The sequence below is a fragment of the Chelonia mydas genome, chromosome 2 (assembly GCF_015237465.2).
Source record: "Chelonia mydas isolate rCheMyd1 chromosome 2, rCheMyd1.pri.v2, whole genome shotgun sequence".
Classification (NCBI taxonomy): Eukaryota; Metazoa; Chordata; order Testudines; family Cheloniidae; genus Chelonia; species Chelonia mydas.
In genome coordinates this window covers 198793939-198820315 of record NC_057850.1, presented here as the reverse complement: position 1 = coordinate 198820315, position 26377 = coordinate 198793939, and the positions used below count along the sequence as shown (strand labels likewise).

The following is a 26377-nucleotide window of genomic DNA, read 5'->3' as shown; positions in this document are numbered from 1 at the left end:
TGTAATGTGACCAAAGGGTAGAGTTTACTGTATGTATAGATTTGGAATACTCTGTTTTAGATGACATGGGGAAAATGCTCTATATGGGACTTTTCTGTAAAGACGTCAACCTTCTGATAAAATTATTCAGGTTTATTAAGACTTTGTTTAACTTGGGTTCCAAGTGACCAATCTTATCTACAGTTGAAAGGCAACACTGAAAATTTGAGCCACAGGCCTTCTGTTTGACCAGTGTCACAATGTTACATTAGCAAACAAGGGAGAAATTTGTTTTTGAGTTTTAACTTTTCAACAGGAGTTCTGCTTTTAAGGTTATTTGCTTGGCCATATTTAGAAATATGTCATAGAGAAGATGTTTAATTGAATACTTATGAAATATGTAAAACATCTACATGCTGATTTGTGATAGTGTAGATGTGTCTAATTATTGTGGGCAGAATTCAGCAGTGAAATACACTGTATAGCCAGATTGCCAAAAACAGATGTAAGTAACATTAAATTTCACTGGTGAGGCAGGTTGTGAATATGCAAAACTAGTGTTAGCTTATCTCCTCCTCCTGGTAATAATACAGTAATGCAAAGAGGTTAGGAGACATGATGTAGCAGGAAAAGAATAATAATTAGTACTTGGCATGTTTCTGCTGAGGATCAAAGTGTTTTGTGAATATTAAGTGTTTAGGTGGCCACATTAGAAATGCTGATAAACAGTGGTATTACAGACAAAGAGACTGAGGCACAGAAATGTTCAGTGATCTATGTGAGGCAATAGAAGTGTACAGCAGAGCCAGGAATGAAACCCACATCTCCTGACTCCCACTCTGATGCCTTAACTACAAGATCAATAAGGTGTTGCTGATTTAAGAGTGTGTGCCCACTAAAAATAATAGCTAAGCTCATGCAAAGGTGCTGTAAGGCCACCCAAACATGATCAGGGTGCAGGTAAAAGCACCCCTCCTCCACCTTCCCTCTTTCCCAAAATCTTTAAATGCCCCATATCCTATAAACCATCCTCCGCAAACTCCCTCTCCCACACAGTTATATGCATGTACGCATATGCACAAACGCACGTGCGCATACGCGCACACACACACAACAGGGACCCCACAAAGAAGCTTCTGTTTTCTAGGAAACAGGAACACCTTCTCCCAGGAAACAGCCATGATATATATACACTACCCATGGAGTAGATAAGCAGTAGGGCATAACTTGGGAAGCATTCTGTACAGGTGGCTTTAGCAGCATCATGGAGTTCAGTTTCTGACAAAGGAAGCATCAGTGGGCATGTAGATGTAGGACAGATGCATTTGCAGATGGAGATGATGAGTTGTCATCTTGCCTTGGTTGCCAGACCAATGCCATAGCTTGTTATAGCTCTGACATTTGCTATGTTAAGGCAGTGTTTTCTCTGAGGACATTGCCTCAAGTTTTTTTCCTGTGTGTGTGTGTGTGTACACACATGATGGCAACTCTAGCTTGCATCAGAGCTTCAAATATGAAAATTGTTGGGGGTTTTTATTCCTGCAAGTAGGAGCTGAAATATTAAAAATAATTATTGTGTGCCAGATCTCTCCCAGTAAAGGCTGCCACAGGTTTTTATTTTGTTATGAAAATAATTAGAGTTTATTAAATACCAGGTTATTGCATCTGGCAGTCTTTAGAAACTGGAGTATGATTATGCATTTTAGCATGTGTGTCTATTTGGGCTGTACAGTATTTTTACATGAATTTAACTGTAAGTGGAGACACCAGTTAATTCAATAAACAGACATCTCTATAAGATGCCTTAAGAGGGAATAAAGAAAACAAAGGCAGCTGTTTGTACTTATAATAACACCTTCATTGATATCAGTATTATTTTGCGTGTCCTTTATCTACATTACTAAAATTAGATTAGGCCTCCATTACTAAAATTAGACAGGTGATTCATTGAATTAGAAGTGCTTTTTCTGATCCTTAAATGAATGAAAGGGGACCTCTTTTGAGAAATCTGTAATAGAATTAAATGTTCTATATCTCATCTCCTGAAATCTTACGGATAGAATATTAACTTTGTTATATCCACCAGATTAAAGAATATATCAAAAGATGTGGATGGGACAGGATTTTCTGAACCGGAGTTCGTTGGGGGAAATAAGAGACATTATTCGGATAGCCTTTGTTTTTCATGTCACACATTGAATTCTGTATTAGACTCAGTCCTGCAGTTCTTACACAGGCAAAACTTTCACTGATTTCAGAAATTTTGTCTATTTAGGGCTTGACCCTGCAACATGCTGAGTACTTAGGCCGTTGATTTAAGTGGGACTACTCTAATGCTCAAAGTTAAACCTGTGCTTCAGTCCTTCGCTTGGTTGGTGCCAGAGTGCTCAGCAGTTGCCAGTATTGGCCTCTTCAGGTATTTCTACACCGTGGCTTTAAGGAAGCCTCCCATCCCTGGTCAACAGACTTGTGCTAGTGAGGTTAGAGCTAGCATGCTAAAATAGTCCAAGCCACAATGTCCACACTGCTAGTTTTAATACGCTAGCTCAAGTCTATCTACCTGGGCTGGGAGGGTTGCTCCCAATTGCAGTGTAGACATTAGGAACTGCAGATCTGGGTCCATTTTCAGGAATTTTACAGACCCACAGGATGCATTCATTACAACAGACAATATATGTGTGATACAGTACGTGCACATGTTAAAACTTTTTTTACATAACTGTTCCTCTCCAAATGTGATTTCATAGTTGAGTCATGCCCTGATTGGCTATCTGGAACATAGATGCAGAGCAAATCCCCAGGAAAAATTTTACAGAAGAAAGGTCTTACCCCGGCATCTGTAACGGAGCAAAGTCTTGGTTGTCTCCTGTCTTAGTTTGCTGTCTCTTCCACCATGCCAAAATAAAAACAGATATTTCCTTGATTTTCTCTCCATTTGCTACCACCATTGTAATGGTCACCGATTGGGTTAAAGGGTAGAGTGCATGGCCTCTTCTCGTATTTTGCTGTAAGTGTTACTCTGTTAATTGGCCTGCTGGTCATGTAGGGATAGGACTAGCACTCAGTCTTCCTCCCTAGGACCAAGTGGCATTATATTTGGCATGAGAAAGAAATTGGGTGTTCCATAGGCTTTCATGTAACTGGTCATCAAGCTTGAGCTGTGTTGCTAACAGCTCTCAAGTTATTATTTTAGCATTGTGCAATGTATGCTATGTAACGCAAGCCAGCAACTTTCATATCTGTTGCATTGCATTTTACACACTGTACACTGTGAAACATAACATTTTATTTTGAAATTATATTTACAGTTCTCATGACTGAACCTTCTTTTATTGGTGGCTGTCACAGGGTGAGCTGGCCTTTATTGGGGGTTGGGCTCAGCTTCAGGAGTAACTCGAGCTAACTGTTTGTAATGAAGACCCAGCCCTACAGTTACCATCTCCTGTCACATGAGTCTGATATTTATTGCTGCCACCTGGGGAGGTGGGCTAAACTTGGTGCAGGTGGGCTAACATTGCGTGGAGTCTGTGCAATGAGTATGCAAGCCTCTATGCTGTGAAGCACCCATCCAAGGGAGAGGCTTTGAGTTGGAGAGGAGGCGGAAAGGGGCAGGTGGATCAGATAACATGCATGCTTAGCCAACCCATCCTGTGGAGGGGTCAGAGGAATAGTGGCCACGGGGTTTGCTACATGCTGAAGCTGTAGTAGCTCTGCTAGTACTCTGTAACCTGATGTGAGGAGAACTTCATTCCCTGCTGCTGCCCCTAACAGTCAGACTAGTTAGGCTATGTGCTGAAAAGAGGATTTGCTCCTTAAGAATTATTTTTTTCTTATTAGCACTTAAATATAGCATTTTAACTAATTAAGCCCCATAACCATATCATCATACCCATTTTATAGATGTGCTTACTGAGGCACATACCCTGTGGCCAAGGAACAAAAGTGAATCTATGATAGAACCAAGAAAAGAATCAATGGGTGCAGATACACTTTTCCCTTACTAATCTAGTATAGATCACTAGAGACATCAATTCTTCCTCAGAAGGCACAGAAAAGACAGGTTTTGAATTAAAAATGTTATTTTCAAATATGATTTTCAGTTTATATGTATGGTAGGAAGCATTGCTTTCTTTCTTGGATTTGTGGGCTGGGTAATATGAGTGCAGCTTTCTGTTTTAAAAGAAAAAGCACTACACTTTCTAAAATGCATGTTTCACAATATGTATTGTTGAAAAATTAATTCCATTTAACTTCATTGAAAGAAATTTGAGCATCTGATGGTGTAATAAGTGTCTGTAGTGTAGTTTTCTTCTAAATACAGTTAAATGCAATCTTTTTTCTCTTGTTATATCTGGAAAAGTCTATGACAGTTGAACCAGGTATTTTTAAGTAATCCTTTTTCACATATTAACTTTAGCTGTTACAATAGACTGGACTACAATAGAAAATTTTCTAAGTTTCTATTTTATTATTATGAATTATAACTAAGATATGATGACAAAAATTACTAAATATTTCTAATGTAATAAACACTAATATTACAGGATTGTATGTATGTTAAAAGTGGGGAAGATTTATACCTTACTTTCAACATACTGCTGTTAAACTTGCGATATATGTTTCTGTTTGTCAGTGACAATGTTCAAAATGAATAATGTCCACTGGTGAACTAGACTATATCCTTCTGATTTATAGAAGGGTAGGGTAACTCTTCCCTGGAAAAGTATTTTGAGAATATGTGTTACCTGGTACAACTGCTGCATCCTAGAAGCATGAAGTTGCTCTTTGGAAATACAGTAAATATTTGAGATTGTAATAAAAGCCATTTCAGGCAGATATGGATGAACTGTATGTAGAGCAGGGAAGAATTCCAATAGATGTACCTTGTCCTTCTCCTTCAGTTTGAATACTGGTCAATGTAGTACATAATTATGTAAATTTTAGGGGAAAGGAGAGGTATGTTTGCCATACTTTATTATATTACATGGAAATCTGATTGCCTGGCTTGTGTACACATGCTGAACACAGGGAACCTGTATGACAGCTTTTCATTTTGAAACATGCAGACTGTTGATCATGCTACAATACTTAGTCATATTCATCCCTGGTATAATTGCTTTAGCTTCAGTAAGTTGCAGCAGGGATGACTTTGGTCCAATGCACCAAATTCAGCTCTTGAATATACTCGCACAACACCACTAACTCGATCTTTGCATAAATACTAGAAAAACTTCCTGCATAAACATAAGGATCAATAAAGATTCCACTGATGATGTCTTTACATAAGCATTGGAAAATATTTCTGCAAATTGACTTTTTACTCTTAAAATATAGCTTTTAAAAATAGATATTTTTATTTACATTTTCCGATGCTTGGTGAAATGATAAAATGGATGCTGGATTGCTTTCCTTTAGTATCATCTAGCACAGGAACAGATTGTAATTAATCTTTATGTTGGATGTCTGCTGGGGTGGTGTCTAGGTGGATGTTAGATGTCTATGCAGATGGGTCTAGGCAGGGATGGTGTCCCAAGCCTCTGTCTGCCAGAAGCTGGGAATGTGCGACGGGATGGATCACTTGGTGATTGCCTGTTTTGTTCACCCCCTCTGGGGGCACCTGGCATTGGCCGCTGTCGGAAGACAGGATACTGAGCTAGGTGGACCTTTGGTCTGACCCACTATGGCCATTCTTATGTTGTTGTTATAAAGTGGTGGTTCTTGGTGTAAAAGGCAGTTAAAGACTCTCAGATCTAGTTTATTTTAGTAAACTTCTGTAAGTTCTGGTTCTTTGGTTCTAACTAAATTACAAAGTGTCCATGCAACCCAAGCATTGGGAGTTTGTCCATGGAGCATGGGTCTCAGGAAAAAAAACACTTAATCCTTTGCCAATTCAGTAACTGGACAGCTGTTGAAGTTAGACAGTGTAGTGATGTACTTGTTGCTACATTTGTTTATCTTCCATCGCTACTTCTGCTATAGTTTAGATTTGTGTTTTTAGTTAGTCATAAAATAGTTATTTTTCCAAGCAGGATTCTTCCTTAGGGTAGAGTCTGTGATCATCCCACCATAAACATTTTGCCTATTACAGGGACATGAACAGACACACGCATAAGGCAGTGTTTGACATATAGAAATCCATTTCAGCACAAAAAACTATTAAAGTCACTGAATCCCACAGGCCAAAAAACATTAAAGAATGATAAAATGTTGCATAACACTTTTAAAACCAAACCCAGGGTTTCATTTATAACTTATAGCATATTTGAGGGAAGGCGTTTTTCATGCTAGAACCTGTGGATAGGATTAACAGAAGAGGTAATAGCACTTGAGCAATGTACATGCTAATTTCGAAATGCTTGAAGCTTATTCCTTTTTCTTCCTTGCTAAGTCTTCTCAGCTGATTAGTGATAAATCACTTTTGAGCTGGTGCACAGGGGAGAGTGGTACAAAAGTAAATGAAAGAACTGCAGGCTGATTTACTGGCTTAGTCTGCCAACACATCTGATGCACTGCCATTAGCCACCTTGAGTCTGGAGTTCAGAGTGGCACTTGTCAATGACTTTCCAAAAGGATATGAGGTTCATTTTTCATGATGATGATCGTGGTGACAGCACAAGCAATGGAGACCAGAAGGGAAATCGAGCATCCTTTTTGTGCCTCTTTCAAAGAGGGAAATATGATTTACAGATACTAGATGCAGTGATATTTAGTAGTTAATGAATAACTGTACATCACATTGCCTCTAATCAAAGATTGGATCTATATTTTGAAAGCAGAGATCTGGGGAGCAATCACCCAGACTGCCTTCACCCAAACTCCGTGTTACATACCTTTCTGTCTGTGAGGAGCTCTTGTGCTGTACTAAAGAATTCTTTTCCTGTTTTACTGGAAAGGTCAAATCTGAATTATCTTCCTGGGCCTGAGGAAACAGGTCAAAACAGAAAGCAGGAAGCATTCCATCTCTCTTGTTGGTGTTTGGCACAAACTGAGGCCCTGGAAACATTGAGGCCACTATATATGAAACTGACCCTTGGCTAGTGAAGAGGACTGGTGTCCAAGATCATCAGTGCTTTTTTCAGAGAGGGCAGCCACAATGTACTGTCCAACAGCCAGCTATTCTCAATTAGAGCTGGCCAAGATTTTTTCAGCCAAAACTTTTTTGTTGTTGTTGCAAATAACAAGGTATTCTGATCCTCATTTAAGCAAGTGACAAATCCTGCAAGAGCTCATGCAGTGTAGTGTTGATGGTATCAAGTAGCGATGATATCCTTTATAATGTTCGACATTGTTAGAACACCCATTTCCAGGCAAATTGTTAATTTAATCTGCTTGTGAAAGAAGGTTCCATGGCTGCAGGAGATCTTGGGAAGGTGGAGACTTGCCCACACTCATTCTCATGTTGGTAATAAGACATTTTTTATGCTGTTTGCCGAGTATATTTTTCCCTGTCCAAGGATGAAGTTGATTGTGAAAGTAGAATTTTCATTATGTTAGTATACCATTAAGGAAGAATCCCTGCAGTTGTATGTTTTCTAATACTTTTACCAGACACTGTTGCTTTGCTGAACTAAGATATAAATATAATTTTGTTTGTGTCAGAGTTAGTTAGACTCTTCCTAAAGCTAAGATTGTTTTCAGCTAAAGATATATGAAGTCAATTTTTAATTACATAGACAAAATTGGATCAGAGCAAATACAACATTTTTTCTTAGTTTATATTTAATATAGTACTTCTTGGAATATAGTGGCCAAATTTATTTCTAAGTTTCTTCAGCAAAGAATGTATGAAAATTGTGTACATTTCAGAGCAAAAAGTTAGTATATACTTTTATTAATGGAAGAACATTTATGTAAAAGCATGAAATAGGCAAATCATCAAAGAGTAATTAATGCCAAACTAAGAAAAATCTCCAAGGTGATAGAATGTGAAGAATTCCCAATAAAGAGAGTGGAAATCAAGTGAAGCCCAGTCTATGTGGTTTCAGTTTTTAGTTATTTATACAAGTTATAGGAACTAGGCTATGCTAATAAGGAAGTCAGCCTTTGAAGTACAAAGCATATGCAAATGTAGAAACCAAAATATGGAGTTTGGAATATAATTAAATGAACAGAAGAAATATTGAGTGCAGAAATATTTGTGTGAATCCAGATGGCCCACTTTAGCTGTACAGTAAATCCTATTTAGAAGAATTATGGATTAAAAAAATAAAGTTTAGAGGTATGATTTCTCTATGTCCCAAATCACTTTTATTCCTCTGGATTATAATTTCAGTTGTTAAAACAATATAGCAAGTTATTTCAGGTCAGGGATGGATCTAAAGGGTGGCATTGTTGCCAAATGCTGAGCTCCCTACTGCTTATATAAATTAAAGGGGTGCAACACTTGGCTTGCAACCCTTAGATCTGAGCAAGCACAGCTGGCTGGGGAGCTATTCCAAATTCATTAGCTCTGCTCCTTCCCAGCTCCTCTTCTCTTCCCATCATGCTCCTCAACATCAGTGCAGAGCCCCTTAGAGAATGAGTGAAAGAGGAGGAAGAGTGGAGGGAATAAAGAAACCAGGAGAATGGAAGAGAGAAATAGTTACAAATATTTGGGAAAGGGGAAGAGACAGGAGGAGGAGAGAGGGGAATTGAGACACTTACAGAAAGGGAGATATAGAGAAGTGGAGGGAAGAAAAAATCTGAAGATGAAAATGACTCAGTGAGAGAGAGGAGAGACTAAAGGAAAAAGTCAATGAAAAAGAAAGAAATGAGATGTAATTTTAAGGCTAAAAACCTTTTATACTTGTCCCCAAAGTTCACAGTGGACCTTACTAGTTTATTTGCTTACTGAACCTTGCCTTTAAATCTGCCTGTGCTTCAGCTCAGGGTTTTTTAAAAAAGATTATTTTCCCCCAGGCTTAGGCCCACTCCCACCCTACTTGCTCTTGTGAATAGTCCCACTGACATAAATGAATAAAGGTAGTGAGTAAATGTGAGGAAAGGTTGCAGGATTGAGCACCTAGTCTCTGATCCCGCAAACTGTTTTGCATGTGAGTAGTGCTGCTCACACAAGCAGTCCCATTGATGAGACTGTTCACAGGAGTGAGTGCTGTAGGAGTGGGCCCTAACACTAGTAAGCATGAAAAGTCTACAAAAAATCAACTGAAGACGCTCCATAGGACTACTCCTATGAGTTAAGTTATTCACATGCACAAATGTTTGCAGCATTAGGCCCTAAGGAATGGTTCCAACTTGTCACCAGATTCTGCCATTGGATGCAAACACATGGCTTCAGTCTTCTTTAGTGGATGACACATGCAAGCACCTGAAGGGAGAATTTGGTGGGAGGCTTTTAAGGTAACACCTACGTGAGGTGATTAGGCTAGTGAAGCAATAGATTTTATCTTTGGGGAGTAGTGTTGCTTCGGGGAGGAGTGGTCTTTGAAACTGGATGGCTGTGCATTGGTTTACACTGTAAAAATTTTTTTGTAAGATGGTAGAGACAAGAAAAAAATACTAAATGAAACCTTATCCTTCGGAAAAAGGATATATGAATAAAATACCTGGGCAATTTTTTAACCCTTACACTGTAAGTATGTTCCTTTTTATTTCATTTGCTCAGTAAAATAAAATCTTTAAAAACAAAATTGAAACAGATTGAGCAATAAATGTCTCACTTGCAGGTGTCTTACTAGAAATTTAGAGATATAAACCTCAAAGGGAAAAGAATCTTCAAATTGATGTCATGTTTAATTAGCTGATTACAAGTATTTGACCTCCAGAAGAGTAGAAAGCTCCACGTTCATAATCCTGGAAAAACTTCATAAGGTGTAACAAGAATGTAGATTTAAGAATAAAAAGCTGAATCTCAGGTACTAGCTGAACTAAATATTTAATAACACTGAGGGCAATCTTGTGCAATGTTACTATCAAAATGACTAAATTGTTCTGATTTTCATTACTAAATGTCTGCTCTGAATTCTAAGTGGTTAAACACTTTTTGAAACACGTGCTGCATTTGTTCTTTACTTCCCAGTTTAACGCTTTTGTGCTAAGGAAATTGTATAAAAGTTCACTCCCACATACTTGCAGTCCCCTTGCAATACATTCAGTTTGTTTACACCCTGTTCTGTTAAACAGATAATGATTAAACACATTTTCAATGGAGTACAGGACTTTCACATAGACTTACTGCTGCACAGTGGTCTCTGGAGATCCAGTATTTTAACTCTGTTGAAAGAGATTTTAAAATGTTTCCATACTTCCTGTAGTTGACAAGTATTTGGGTTTAGTTGTTTCTTTTACTTCTAATGATTATTTTGTATCATCATATGGTCCAAAGGCCCCAGTTAGGATCCAGAATCTCTTGTGATAGGCACTGTACAAACACACAGGGAGGCACATTTCCTGCCTCAGTGAACCTGCTTTGTGCTTAGTCTCTGTCCTCAGAGATACATATGTGCACAGACAGCTTTCAGAGGCCAAAAGTGAACGCCTTGGATCCATAAACAGAATCTGTGTTTAAAGATTATGGTCCTTAGGAAATGAACTTCTCTGTCTGTAGTCTCATCTTCACAGACAGACAGAGTGTGGAGTGCACAGTATGTTTTTAACTGCACATATTTCTATTGAGAAAAGTTGACTGGACTATTCTCCCTCTCACAATCTATGTATCAGTACTCTTCCGACCAAATTCTGTCCAGATGCTACAGTGCTATTTAGAATCTATTATGAAGTCAATAGGAGTTTTGGGTGCACAAGGAATATGGGATTGGGCCTTTTTTGTTGCAAATATGAAGCATGTAAAAATAAAGTTGAACAGGGCTTTAACTAGCAGAGGGCACTTGTCGACTGAAAAGCCATAGCCATTTCTTGATTTTTACAGCCATCATATCTAAAATGGGGTTGGAGAAGAGTTGTAGTAGTTTTGCTGGTTTGAGCTTCCTACACAGTCCAAAGACCTGGGGTTATTCCTTGGTCTTACCTTTATTGTCTGAAAGTCTTCAAACTTCAGTAAAAATAGTTTGGTTTAATTTTATAAAGCATCATGATGCTATATACATGAATAAATAACACACATATAATTACTTCTGGGGATATTTGTCTTTCAGCGTGCACTTTAAAAAAAAATTTTAAAAATATCCTGGGGAAAAATGAACTAGTGTTGACACACACTAATAAATTAGATTTTTGTGGAGAATACTTTTGTCACACAGTCTCAGTTCTTAAGATGCTCCCTGAAGGTAATAGGAAGCCAATGTAGATCCTGGAGAACAAGTGTAATATGTTCTTTGTGGTTGGTACTGCCTATAAGGTAGGTAGTAACATTCTGTACCTTCCAAATGATCTGCAAGATAATCCCATGTAGATGCAACAATCCAGTCCAGAAGTCATAAAGGCCATAAGAAGCCTGAATCCAAATGGAATTGTTATAATTTTCGAGTCCGATACTGGTGAAATATGCACTTGTTATCACTTGGGGTTCCAGAGCAGATGTGGGAATGTTTGCTTAGTGGATAACTCCCTTCACCAGGGGGACGTATGCTTCTCTACAATACCTTCAGGATTTGTACACCAATCCACCTGCACTAGCACTGTTGTGTTCAAATGGAGCTTCGGTCAGCTAACTTTCAGCAAACATCCAATCTCAAATAGGCACTGGGAGTGCACAGGCACAGCACCATTTAAGTCTGGTGCAAATAAAACATTTGGTGACATATTCTAGCTCCTGCTTTATTGAGCACCAGGTGAATGGAGAGCTGGCTTAAAGAGCCAGCTAGGGATTCACCTTGGATGGGTGAATCCAAGGTGACTCCCCGGGTGGTGTAAAACTGGCATAGCCGGCTCTGTGCCACCTTTTCCTGCTACTTCCCCCATGTAGTGGACAGGAGGATGCATAACTGGACCACGCTGCTTCCAGGGGTCCTGGCCTAGTGAAATAACCCTTGCAAGGGGGAGTTCCCACTAGTGCAGGATAGAACAAACCTGAGACTGCTCTAGTTTCGTCAATAAAAAGATTCACACTTTTTTTTTTCTTTGTGGGGGCAGTTAGTGCAGGCTTTAAATGGTAATTTAGAATTATTAAAGAGTTGAATGTTTATTATATTTATTATATCTTACCTCCTTCTCATTCTGCAAGAAAGATACCTCACAATATGCCACTATGCCTAAACCTATAGAGAATCAGGAGGTAAGAGATTGTTAGTCACCCAATCCTGTAGAGGATAAAGCTCGGCCCACCACCTGCAGTTCGCATATTTCCAAAGTCAATAACCCAAACTCAAAGAAGAGATTGTCAGAGTCTCACTTGATATAGAGGTGAATGACTGACCGACTTTCTTATCTCGTACGTGTAGTCGTATTAGCACAATTGTAGGGCATCTTTCTGACAGGATAGGCAAAACCATGACAAATCAAATTCCTGGTGAATTGTTTTCCCTTATTGGATGATAGAGTGAAAAGTTCACTTCTCCTCCTGAGCTGAAAGCTTAACAATACAGGTAAGTTGAACTATGATAATTTAGACAAAGCTGGGTCAAGCAAACTCTGGTTTTAGTCGCCTCATATGGTGTGGCTGAGGTAGTTGGATTGGAGTTATTATATTAATCCCTACTTGTTATGCAGTGAAAGGAATGCTGCTTATAATAGACTGACTTCAAATTTCCTACATGTTTTCTATACAATCAGCATTTACCTTTTAAGTCTATAATTTGTTCTTTAAAATCTGTATTAAGGAAGCGTGACATGACTGCACTGACTCTATGAGATTAGAAGTGCAGAGTGAGTATAAATGTATTGTGAAAGAAACCACCCAGTACACTTTGCAGACTAGTAATTAATTTTTTTTTTCTGTTATGCGGCCTATGCTTTAATTTACTTTGCACATGAAGGGTTTTTTTTTTTAAGGAAGCTTGAATCTGAAGGTAATGAAGCAGTTTCCACTACAACATGATTGTTTTGAGAGATGCTCTGAAGGTTGGTACTCCCAAATTTTACCTAGTTGTCATTTATTTTTATGGACTTGATCCAGTTTAGACCTGCCTCTAATTCTGCTGGCTTCAAAGCTTCCTGTGCCCAGCCATCGCCATGTTCTGTCCTTTCTCCTCAGGCTGCATGGCTGATTGAAACTGCTCTTTATTTATAGGTTGGAGTATCATAATGCTGATTTCTGTATTATACAGCCATTCAAGACTTCCTTTTTTCTACTGTTATGTGGCAATCAGGTTTATGAGAATGAGGTTAGGGTCCCAGCTCGAATGGTCAGTGATGGTGGGAGGAAAGTACCCACTCTGATCAGAGGCCTACGTCTGTGAAGAGGGGTAACATCACCTACAGTATGAGAAGGAGCGACCCAAACCAACAACTTGGATAGTGGGAGAGCATTCCTATTACTTTAAGGTATCTAAAATGTAGATAGTTTAAAACAAATATCAAATCCAAATATTATTCTCACTCAAGCAGAGTGAAATTAACTAGCAGTCCAATCTTAAATGCTGGTGCTGAGGGTCAGAGATCCGAATTTTAGTGACTCTTAAGGGGGTCTGTTGCATGTGTACACAGAGTAAACCAAATGAGGAAACAAAACTTCAGGGATTGGAATGTGAGAGGAAGAATTCCAGTCTGGGGAAGAAGGGTGATGTGTGAATGGCAACCCTGGCCCAGCTCAGATAAGTGTGGGTTGGTTGGTGAAAAGTGCAGATATTGCATCCATAAACAGATGGCATTATGCCTCTGGATAGGGAGGCTCAAATATATTGCGAGTGAAGTTACTGGTGCATGCAATGGGGAAATAAAAACTTAATGGAACAGTTTGCAAAAGTGAGTGATTTGGGGTGCCTCAATTTTTGGGTGACCAACATGAGACATCATAAAAGGGTCTGATTTTCAGAGTGAGAGTCCTCAGGTGTTTTTGAAAATCAGGCCCCTTTAAGGCAGAGGTCCCCAAAAACCCATAGAGCCTCATGGACAATTCTGAACCACCTTCAGTACTGCAGAAAGAAAGATGCAGACCAGTGTCTCAGATAGGGGAGAGATCAGGATCTGGAAGAGTGCTCATTTTGAAAAGGATGGTTTTCAGCATATAGGGCTCTTGTGGGATCATGAGGTTCTCCTACAAGCTGATGGGCATTCTCAACTTCCTTTGATTTCAGTGGAAACTGAGGGTACTTAGCTTCTCCCAGCACTTAACTTTCTATGTATAAATGCAAAGATGTTTCTATTTCCTATTACAGTACTCAGATCTTCCACAGGGGTCCTAATGATAAAATACACAGTATGTCGAGCCTTTTTCCCCTATCAGACATCTGCCGTCTTTGCCTTGTTTGACCCTTTTAAAAAAGCAATTATTTTTAAAAGCCAAGAAGAGGCAACCCAGCTAAGCAAAAAATCCCTTCTGACATCTGCACTGCTGCTAACGAAAAGAACTTAGCCTTCCTCATGATGGGATCATTGCTTTCATTGATTTGCACTCAAAACTCCCATCACCTTCAATGGAAGCTTTTGCATATAGGAATTGCAAGTTCAGGTCCAAGAGTTAGCGTTAGCCTACAATAAAAACATATGCTTACTTGTTATCCATTTGTTCCTGAAATCCTTTTTCTTTGGAAGAAAACAAAATTGAAACAAATGGTAACATTATCAAAAGCACTGAGTTGGCCTAATTTAGTGCCCATTAAAAGATAAGGCCAATGTTGAGTGCTTTTGAAAATCTCACCCAAAAACACTACAATACTCAGAAAGCAAAAAAGTTTTTTGGGAAAAAATGTCACTAAACTCATAGCCTAATATTGAAAAAGAATTTAGTCCTTTAAAATGCCATTGTTCAATCAATGGTGTTGCTTTTTATAAAAAGCAACAATCATTTTGTGAATTTCACTTGTGTATTTTGCCCTTCCTCTGTTGGCTCTGCAGCGTTTAACTAAAAGCTTTTCTAGCGCTGTGCTGATACTAAACAATTATGTCAGTGAACGAACAAAAGTGTTGTGTCAAGATAAGATGCTTACGGTACAAACAGAAGACACTGTTAAATAGAAATAGGTTTAGGTCCAATTTTTAGACATGCTCACAAATATGTGAGCTGAACTTGGTACTTGAGAATGTTGAATAGGACTTTTTGACCCAAGTGATGCTATTAGATCTGGACATTCTAGTCAGAGTTTCGTCATGACGACTTAGTCTGACCACGTGTATCACAGACCATTCAATTTCACCCAGTTACCTCTGCATTTAGCCCAATAAAGTGGTTGACTAAAGTATAACTTGTGTTTTGCTAAAGCTTATCTTCCAGAAAGGCATCCAATCTTGATTTGAAGACTGCACGATCTGGAGAATTCTCCCTCTTTTGGTAGTTTTGTTCCAATGGATCGTCACCTGCACTGTTAAACTGTGCCAAATCTCTCATTTGAATTTGGCTGGCTTCAGCTTCCAGGCATGGGTATAAAACAGGAGCCATTCTCTACTAGATAAAAGACCCCTTTTAGTATTTTTCTCTCCATGAAGGTACTTAGACCCTGTAATTAAGTCACCTCTCAATCTTCTTTTTTGATAAGTTTAAAAAAATGGCACTCTTTGAGCCTCTCTCAGTAAGGCATTCTCTCCAGCGTTCAAATAATTTTTGTGGCTCTTTTACTGCACCCTCTTTACTTTTTCATAGGGCTATCAATTAATCACAGTTAACTCACGCGATTAACTTAAAAAATTAATTGTGATTAATCACAGTTTTAATTGCACTGTTAAACAGTAGAATACCAATTTAAATGTATTAAATATTTTTGATGTTTTTCTACATTTTCATATATATTGTATTCTGTGTTGTAACTGAAATCAAAGTATATATTATTTTTATTACAAATATTTGCACTGTAAAATGATAAATAGTATTTTTCAATTTACCTCATACAAATGCTGTAGTGCAATCTCTTTGTCGTGAAAGTGCAGCTTACAAATGTTGATTTTTTTTTTTGTTACATAACTGCACTCAAAAACAAAACAATGTAAAGCTTCAGAGCCTACAAATCCACTCAGTCCTACTTCTTGTTCAGCTAATCGCTAAGACAAACAAGTTTGTATACATTTACAGGAGATAATGCTTCTTATTTACGTCACCAGAAAGCGAGAAGAGGCATTTGCATGGCACTTTTGTAGACAGCATTGCAAGGTATTTACATGCCAGATATGCTAAACATTCATATGCCCCTTCATGCTTCGGCCACCATTCCAGAGGACATGCTTCCATACTGCTGATGGTCATTTTTTAAAAAAATGCATTAATTAAATTTGTGACTGAACTCCTTCGGGGAGAATTGTATGTCCCTTGCTCTGTTTTACCCTCATTCTGGCACATATTTCATGTTATAGCAGTCTCGGATGATGACTCAGCACTTGTTCATTTTAAGAACGCTTTCACTGCAGATTTCACAAACCGCAAAGAAGGTACCAATGTGAGATTTCTAAAGATAGCTACAGAACTTGACCTAAGGTTTAAGAATCTGAAGTGCCTTCCAAAATCTGAGAGGGATGAGGTGTGGAGCATGCTTTCAGAAGTCTTAAAAGAACAACACTCCGATGTGGAAACTACAGAACCTGAACCACCAAAAAAGAAAATCAACCTTCTGCTGATGGTATCTGACTCAGATAATGAAATTGGATATGTGTCGGTCCGCACTGCTTTGGATTGTTATCGAGCAGAACCCATCATCAGCATGGACACACTTCCCCTGGAATGGTGGTTGAAGCATGAAGTGACATATGAATCTTTAGTGCATTTGGCACGTAAATATCTTGCGACGCTGGCTACAACAATACTATGAGAATGCCTGTTCTCACTTTCAGGTGACATTATAAACAAGAAGGGGGCAGCATTATCTCCTGCAAATGTAAACAAGCTTGTTTGTCTGAGTGATCAGCTGAGCAAGGGGGGAGGGATACCTCAGTGGTTTGAGCATTGGCCTGCTAAACCCAAGGTTGTGAGTTCAATCCCTAAGGGGGCCATTTAGGGATCTGGGACAAAAATTGGGGATTGGCCCTGCTTTGGGGGTTGGACTAGATGACCTCCTGAGGTCCTTTCCAACTCTGATATTCTATGAACAGGAAGTAGGACTGTGTGGACTTGCAGTCTTTAAAATCTTATGTTTTATTTTTTAATGAAGATGGGTTTTTTTACATAGTTCTACATTTGTAAATTCAACTTTCATGATAAAGAGATTGCACTACAGTACTTGTCTTAAGTGAATTGAAAAATACTATTTCTTCTGGTTTTTTTATAGTGCAAATATTTGTAAGCAAAAATAAATATAAAGTGAGCACTTTACACTTTGTATCCTGTGTTGTAACTGAAATCAATATATTTGAAAATGTACAAAACATCCAAAAATATGTAAACAAATGGTATTCTATTATTGCTTAATTGTGCAATTAATTTTTTTAATCACGCGATTAATCGTGATTAATATTGTTAACTGCTTGACAGCCCTACTTTTTCAACATCCTTTTTAAAATGCGGACACCAGGATTTGGGGCCGTATTCTAGTATTGGTCTCACCAATGCCATATATGGAGGTAAAATCACCTTCTACTCATATTCGTGACTCTCTTGTTTATTGATCCAAGGGTCACATTAGCTCTTTTTACCACAGTTTCAAACTGAGAGCTCATGTTGATTTCCTTGTCCAGTATGACCCCTAAATCCTTTTCAGAGTTACTGCTTTCAAGGGTCCAGTCTCCCAATTTTTAAGTACATCTTATATTCCTTGTTCCTAAATGTATAACTTTGAATTGGCTGTATTAAAATGCAGTTTGCTTGAATGGGCCCAAGTGATCCACATTGCTTTGTGTGACTGCCCTGTCCTACGACTGCCCTGTCCATTATTTACCATTTCACAAATCTTCATGTAATCTGCAGAGTTTATCAGGAGTAATTTTATATTTGCATCCAAATCATTGTTGAAAATGTTGACTTGTATCAGGCGTAGTACTGATTCCTGCAGAACCCAACTAGAAATACTGTCATTTGAATGGTTTCAGAGTAACAGCCGTGTTAGTCTGTATTCGTAAAAAGAAAAGGAGTACTTGTGGCACCTTAGAGACTAACCAGTTTATTTGAGCATGAGCTTTCGTGAGCTACAGCTCGGTGATTCCCCACTGATAACTACTTTGAGATCTGTCAGACAGTTCTTAGTCCTATTAAGGTCTCCATATTTGAATATTTTTTCCCTTTCAGTTTCATCTACATACAAACCACAGTGGAAAAAATAATTCACAGAAGAAAAAAAAATGTCAGTGCTTCTATTACAGACAGCAGAAGGGCTTGCTCTCCATTCCACTGTGACTCTTTTATTCTGCTCTGGCTATGTAAACACTCCTATCCCCATTCCTACCCAAGAGGACTCTCTGGTTGGCATACTGCCAGTAGAATAGCTCTATACTGAGTGCCCTCATAGGTCATAGCAAAAGACATATGCTAGGGTATGACTAGGGACAGAGAGGTGCAGCTGGAATGCAATTATTCTTTGCCGTGGAATGGCCTTAATTGGCCATTTCAGCAAAGTGTTAAGTTAGAACAGCCCTGAGGCTGCTAGTCCCAGCTTTGTTGCTGACTTGCCATGTGACCATGGGCAACCCCTTCACTTCTTTGTGCCTCTGTTTCCCTTTCCATACTTTGCCTGTCTTATTTAGAGTGTAAACTCCTTTTTTTTTTTTTAAAGTGTTACATTAGCTACCATCCAATCATATGGTGCAGAGGCTGGTTATGTGCGATAGTTAGTAGTTCTACAGTTTCATATTTGAGTTCCTTCAGAACTCCTGGGTGACTATCATCTGGTTTTGGTGACTTATTACTGTTTAGTTTATACGTTTGTTCTAAAATCTCTTCTGTTGACACAGCAATTTGTCTACCAAAAAGACTAGCTCTGATGTGGGGCTCTCCACTACAACCTCTTCAGTCAAGACCAATGCAAAGAATTCATTTAGCTTCCCTGCAATGGCAATATCTTCCTGGAGTGCTCCTTTAACAACTTTGTGGTCCAGTGGCCCTGCTGTCTGTTTGGTAGGCTTCCTGCTTCTAATATACTTAAAAAAATTACTGTTAGTTTTTGCATCTTTGCTAAGTTACTTCTTAAATTCTTTCTTGGCCTGCCTTATTATACTTTTACATTTTACTTGCCAGAGTTTGTGATCCTTCCTATTTTCCTAATTAGGATTTACATCCAAAATTTAAACAATGCTTTTTTGCCTCTAATGGCCTTCACTATGCTGTTCTTTAGCCCTGGGGGCATTCTTTTGGTCCTCCTCCTGTCTTCTTTTTTTAATTTGGGGTATACATTTAGTCTGATCCTCTATTGTGGTGTATTGAAGTAGTCTCCATGCTGCTTGCATACATTTTATTCTTGTGACTGCTCGTTTTAATTTCCTTCTACCTAGCATCTTCATTCTTGTGTAGTTTCCTTTTTTAAAGTTAAATGTTACTGTGATGTTTTTTTTGGAAATTTCCTCCCTACGTTTAATTACATTGTGGTCATTAACTAGAGCTGGACCGCTTGGTAATATCTCTTGGACAAGATTTTGTGCTCACTTGGGACTAAATCAAGAATTACCTCTCCCCTTGTGGGTTCCGGGACTAGTAAGCAGTCATTTATGGTGTCTAGAAATTTTCTCTCTGCATCAAGCCTTGAGATGACATCTACCCAGTTAGTATTAGGATAGTTCACATCCCCCATTAGTATTGTGTTTTTGTCTTTTTAGTTTCTCTGATCTCCCTGAGCATTTCAGCATCACTATCCCAGTCAGGTGGTCAGTAGTATATTCCTTCTGCTATATTCTTCATGCATGGAATTTCTGTCCATAGAGATTTTATGGTAGTTTGATTAATTTAAGGTTTTCCCCTTATTTGATTCTGCTTTTTTTTTTTTTTTAAACATGTAGTGCCGCTCCCTGACCAGTGCAACCTGCCCTGTCACTTCTGTGTATTTTCTACCCTGGTGTTACCATGTCCCATTGATTATCTTCATTCCACCAAGTTTCCACAATGCGTGTTATATCAATATCCTCATTTAATGCCTCGTTTAGTTTCTTTTAAGGAGCCAGCACTCCAGTGGGACTGGGAACTAACTGGACCATGTATTGAGCTCTGTCCGTCTGTCTGTTCTCCTTCCCCACTGTAGTGGAACAAGCCAAAGGCTGATAGATACTCCTTCTACAAAAAGATCCTCTTGGGAGCCACAAAAGGGAAGCTCTGCTAGGGATTCAATAAGAGAAAGGGGCTCAGTTTAGAAGGCTCATTGTGGTATCTGCAAGCCCACACAAGAACCAAGACTCCTCTAGACTCTGTGAAAGTGAGTCAGTCTTCCTCATCTCTTGAGAAACAAGTCAGACAATCTTCACCAACCAATGACTCTTCAGGGGTAAAATCAAATAGCCCCGAAAAAGAAAAAGAAAAACTCATAACACAAAAAAGAAATGCTTTCCGCTGCCCCCTCTATCAGATATTGCTTTATTATGCTGGCTTCTGGTTGCCAGCCCTTCCCCAAACAGCAGTTAACTTGGTGGTTTCCCCTATAGGGAGGAGAGTAGCCTTCCATCCAGAATAAGCATTTTTCTGTCTGGTGCAGCTTGTTTCTAATCCTTCCTCCTCCTCGCTCAATAGAGGGGTTTTTTTCAAGGTCACCGGCAGCCCCTAATAGGACTTAGGTGTCTCTAGTTAAACTGAGGTAACCACTTTTCAGTTCATAGGAGAAAAGGCCTTCACCATTCTAGGGCTGTGATATACACCTGCTTTCCACCGCTCTTATAGCTGTCAGGTCTGACTTTGTCACAAGAGACAGTACTAAAGAAAATATCCTGTTAATGGGCATAATCTAAATGTAACTGTACATCATAGATCCAGGTTTCAGAGTAGCAGCCGTGTTAGTCTGTATTTGCTAAAAGAAAAGGAGTACTTGTGGCACCTTAGAGACTAACCAATTTATTTGAGCATAAGCTTTCGTGAGCTACAGCTCACTTCATCGGATGCATTCGTTATACATTCAGTTACTCTTGGTAGCATCTGGGGTAAATAAACTTGTTTTAAAGGATCTAAATAGGGAGTAAATACAAAAGTGAGAATTCCAGTTTACTGGATAGATTTAATGTTGTCTAGAAATTACATTGACATGACAGACTAGCAGCTCCAACTTCCCTGCAATTTCATGTTGGGATGTGTTTTTTTTCATTTGTTTTTGTTTGTTTTGTTTTAAATAAGCTAGTATTCATTGCTTGGAGCAAATGCACCCAGTACTGACCAAGATATCTGGTGGTACTACTACAACTACCTTGAGTGTTGCCAATTAAGAGTACACTGCTGAATATCTTCATTGTTCAGAACTGGTAGTGATGTTCTGCAGAAATATTTCAAATAACTAAGGAACTGAATTTTCAAACAACATGAAGAAGTTTCAGGAAATGGAAGGTTGACTGCAGACGCAGAAAAAGCAGGTGCATACCAAAGTGAATGCTGGTGCACACCCTTTTTAAATCAAGCATAAGTCTGCTTTCACTTTTTGAAAATTTGGCCCTAAGGGTCTGACTCAAACTGGCAAAAAACAATAACCAGAGTAAACACTATGATTTCTATGTCAGGTTTCAGAGTAACAGCCGTGTTAGTCTGTATTCGTAAAAAGAAAAGGAGTACTTGTGGCACCTTAGAGACTAACCAGTTTATTTGAGCATGAGCTTTCGTGAGCTACAGCTCACTTCATCGGATGCATAGCATATCGTGGAAACTGCAGAAGACATTATATACACACAGAGACCATGAAACAAAAATTCCTCCCACCCCACTCTCCTGCTGGTAACAGCTTATCTAAAGTGATCATCAAGTAGGGCCATTTCCAGCACTAATCCAGGTTTTCTCACCCCCCCCCCACCCACACCCCCCTCCAAAAACCACACACACACAAACTCACTCTCCTGCTGGCAATAGCTCATCCACACTGACCACTCTCCTTACAATGTGCACAGCAATCAAGGTGGGCCATTTCCAGCATAAATCCAAGTTTAACCAGAACGTCTTGGGGGGGGGGGGTTTGTAGGAAAAAAAAACAAAGGGAGATAGGCTACCTTGCATAATGACTTAGCCACTCCCAGTCTCTATTCAAGCCCAAATTAATAGTATCCAATTTGCAAATGAATTCCAATTCAGCAGTTTCTCGCTGGACTCTGGATTTGAAGTTTTTTTGCTTTAAGATAGCGACCCTCATGTCTGTGATTGCGTGACCAGAGAGATTGAAGTGTTCTCCGACTGGTTTATGAATGTTATAATTCTTAACATCTGATTTGTGTCCATTTATTCTTTTACGTAGAGACTGTCCAGTTTGACCAATGTACATGGCAGAGGGGCATTGCTGGCACATGATGGCATATATCACATTGGTGGATGTGCAGGTGAACGAGCCTCTGATAGTGTGGCTGATGTTGTTAGGCCCTGTGATGGTGTCCCCTGAATAGATATGTGGGCACAGTTGGCAACGGGCTTTGTTGCAAGGATAGGTTCCTGGGTTAGTGGTTCTGTATCCCCGATAATGTCACGGCTAACCTGGTGGCTGAACTTTGTGACTTTGTCCTTACCCATAACTATTTTACATTTGGGGACAATGTATACCTTCAGATCAGTGGCACTGCTATGGGTACCCGCATGGCCCCACAGTATGCCAACATTTTTATGGCTGATTTAGAACAACGCTTCCTCAGCTCTCGTCCCCTAACGCCCCTACTTTACTTGCGCTATATTGATGACATCTTCATCATCTGGACCCATGGAAAAGAAGCCCTTGAGGAATTCCACCATGATTTCAACAATTTCCATCCCACCATCAACCTCAGCCTGGTCCAGTCCACACAAGAGATCCACTTCCTGGACACTACAGTGCTAATAAACGATGGTCACATCAACACCACCCTATACCGGAAACCTACTGACCGCTATTCCTACCTACATGCCTCCAGCTTTCACCCTGACCACACCACACGATCCATCGTCTACAGCCAAGCTCTGCGATACAACCGCATTTGCTCCAACCCCTCAGACAGAGACAAACACCTACAAGAGCTCTATCAAGCATTCTTACAACTACAATACCCACCTGCGGAAGTGAAGAAACAGATTGATAGAGCCAGAAGAGTTCCCAGAAGTCACCTACTACAGGACAGGCCTAACAAAGAAAATAACAGAACGCCACTAGCCATCACCTTCAGCCCCCAACTAAAACCCCTCCAACGCATTATTAAGGATCTACAACCTATCCTGAAGGATGACCCAACACTCTCACAAATCTTGGGAGAAAGGCCAGTCCTTGCCTACAGACAGCCCCCCAACCTGAAGCGAATACTCACCAACAACCACATACCACACAACAGAACCACTAACCCAGGAACCTATCCTTGCAACAAAGCCCGTTGCCAACTGTGCCCACATATTTATTCAGGGGACACCATCACAGGGCCTAACAACATCAGCCACACTATCAGAAGCTCGTTCACCTGCACATCCACCAATGTGACATATGCCATCATGTGCCAGCAATGCCCCTCTGCCATGTACATTGGTCAAACTGGACAGTCTCTACGTAAAAGAATAAATGGACACAAATCAGATGTTAAGAATTATAACATTCATAAACCAGTCGGAGAGCACTTCAATCTCTCTGGTCACGCAATCACAGACATGAGGGTCGCTATCTTAAAGCAAAAAAACTTCAAATCCAGAGTCCAGCGAGAAACTGCTGAATTGGAATTCATTTGCAAATTGGATACTATTAATTTGGGCTTGAATAGAGACTGGGAGTGGCTAAGTCATTATGCAAGGTAGCCTATCTCCCTTTGTTTTTTTTCCCTACAAACCCCCCCCAAGACGTTCTGGTTAAACTTGGATTTATGCTGGAAATGGCCCACCTTGATTGCTGTGCACATTGTAAGGAGAGTGGTCAGTGTGGATGAGCTATTGCCAGCAGGAGAGTGAGTTTGTGTGTGTGGTTTTTGGAGGGGGGTGTGGGTGGGGGGGGTGAGAAAACCTGGATTAGTGCTGGAAATGACCCACCTTGATTATCATGCGCATTATAAAGAGAGGTTTCAAAGAGGGATGGGCTATTACCAGCAGGAGAGTGAGTTTGTATGTGTGTGGGGGGGGGGAAGGGTGAGAAAACCTGGATTTGTGCTGGAAATGGCCCTACTTGATGATCACTTTAGATAAGCTGTTACCAGCAGGAGAGTGGGGTGGGAGGAAGTTTTGTTTCATGGTCTCTGTGTGTATATAATGTCTTCTGCAGTTTCCATGATATGCTATGCATCCGATGAAGTGAGCTGTAGCTCACGAAAGCTCATGCTCAAATAAACTGGTTAGTCTCTAAGGTGCCACAAGTACTCCTTTTCTTTTTATGATTTCTATCTTTAACTTCTCAATGCTGCTACTGCACCCAATATGTTAGGGAAAGGCATTCACTGTTCACATTTATTAATGTGTTTAACTTGAATAGAGTAAGTCACATTAACACTGGAGTTTCATACTCAATTTGCTAGCCTTTGTAGAGTTAAAGTAGGCCTTTAATCTTCACTTAGCATTCCCTTAACATCTGTATACTTTTGAATGAGCTGAGTCATTATCTATCAAATGTTGCTCACAAAGGAAGCTTCTTCAACTCAGGATATAGAAACTAAAACATGGTTTCCTGTCTGTGTGTCAAAAGAAGTCACTTCAATTATTTACATTTCTCTTACCATTTCCTACCTTTGTTTTAAATATGTTTGAAACTATTTTCAAACTGAATTAAGTACAGTTCTAAAGATACACTTTGAACAGAGTTATACAACAGCCAACTTTCAGTTTTTAAATATGACCCAGATAAGTTCTTCAGTGAACATGTTGCTAGATATTTAAGGCAAAATTCTGCTATTAGAGACAGCTTGTGGAACTGTTCTGCATATTTTCCATTCTGCCTCCTTGCAGATCTACTTTTGATGTCAGTGGGTAAACTTTGCTTCCTAGGAACTGCAGAATAGGCAGCAGAGATTGTACATTGTGGATTGGAAACAATTTTGCCTTTGACAAGAAACAGCAAAAAAAAAAAAAAAAAAGCCTCCTTTCCCCCCCCCATTACTACATGTTAGACTCCATTCTCAGGGGATGTTAGTGAACTTTCCAAATGACTATTTATGAACAGATTATTTTTTGAAAGTACTCTTATTATTTATTTTAAAAAAATCAATCTTCTTTCCTCAGCATATTGAAGACCAAATCTTGCACTGAGGTGAAATCAATTGTATTCAAATGCATATGTCTAGCGATAGAATTTAACCAAAACCTGCTACCACTGAAATCAATGGCTAAATGCTTAAATGAACAGGTTTTTGGTCCTACGAGATTCTATTCGCCATCAACATGCCTTAAATTAATTTGTGAATCTACAATACTTGTGCCATATTATTTCACATCAGTATTTCAAACATGTCTAAGAACACAAATCCAGCCCTGAGCTATATAGTTACAGGGAGGGGTGCGTGTGAGAGATTGTCTATTACTCCTGAGCAAATATTGGAGCAGGATCTCTTCATAGCAGTGCAAATGACCGCTAGTGTGTCCTCTTTATATATTTATGCACAACAGTATTGCTGTCAAATCAGCCACTGTTCCAGATAACTGAAGATTTCAGTGATCTGTCCAGTGGCCATTTCACTTTTTCATTTCATGAAGGCCCACATCTTCCCTTCAATGTATAGCTAGAATATCAGACTCCGTGATGAAGAAGCAAGCAGATGGAATCTACCTCCAACCCTTTCTCACCAACACCTACCACTTCTGCAGCTCAGATGCTCCAGGAACCTCTGTGTCCTTAAGGAACCTCCCACAAAGGGATAAATAGAGGAAGTGTCATGTAGCAGTGGATCCCTGGGAACACTTTAATCCATCCTTTATCTGTTAGTGTACAAGGAGCCACCATAGTACTGAGCTCTGTGCTGGCATATGGGAGAGGCAAGCACACACGTCTTTGGTGACACTTCGCCCCAAATCCTACTCACCACAGCACAGCAGAACCAGTCACGGCAAGGGGCTCTCCCTTCTTCCCCTCTCCCATCCCTGTGGAAGAAAGGACAGTATTTGCCCCAAGATGGCTAACATATATCAGGCATTTAGTTAAATGTCAGATAATAAGGAGTAAGTAATTGATTACAGGCCTAAATTATACTACATTCAGCCCCCACAACTTGCACAGCCCCAAAGCCAATGGAGATGTATGAGATGAGGTTGGGGTAAATTAGTACAGAATTTGCCTGAGTCACTAAATTACACCACCAAAGGAATAAGTGTTGCATTTTAGATAATGCCATAAAGATCCTCTGTTATCCAGTAATTGCAAAAGCCAGGTGGGTTTGTATCAATATGTACCTACGTACT

The 26377-nt window shown here is 39.5% G+C and overlaps 1 protein-coding gene and 1 long non-coding RNA gene across 3 annotated transcripts in view; one reads left to right on the top strand and one right to left on the bottom strand.

The window, feature by feature from the left end:
* Positions 1-26377, top strand: part of CHN2 (chimerin 2) — a 194760-nt gene that overhangs the window by 25179 nt on the left and 143204 nt on the right. The window lies entirely within an intron of this gene.
* Positions 1-26377, bottom strand: part of LOC119565392 — a 46742-nt gene that overhangs the window by 20088 nt on the left and 277 nt on the right. The window contains exon 2 of the long non-coding RNA XR_005224015.1: positions 26002-26059. This is a non-coding gene — a long non-coding RNA (uncharacterized LOC119565392). The remainder of the gene's footprint in view (positions 1-26001; positions 26060-26377) is intronic.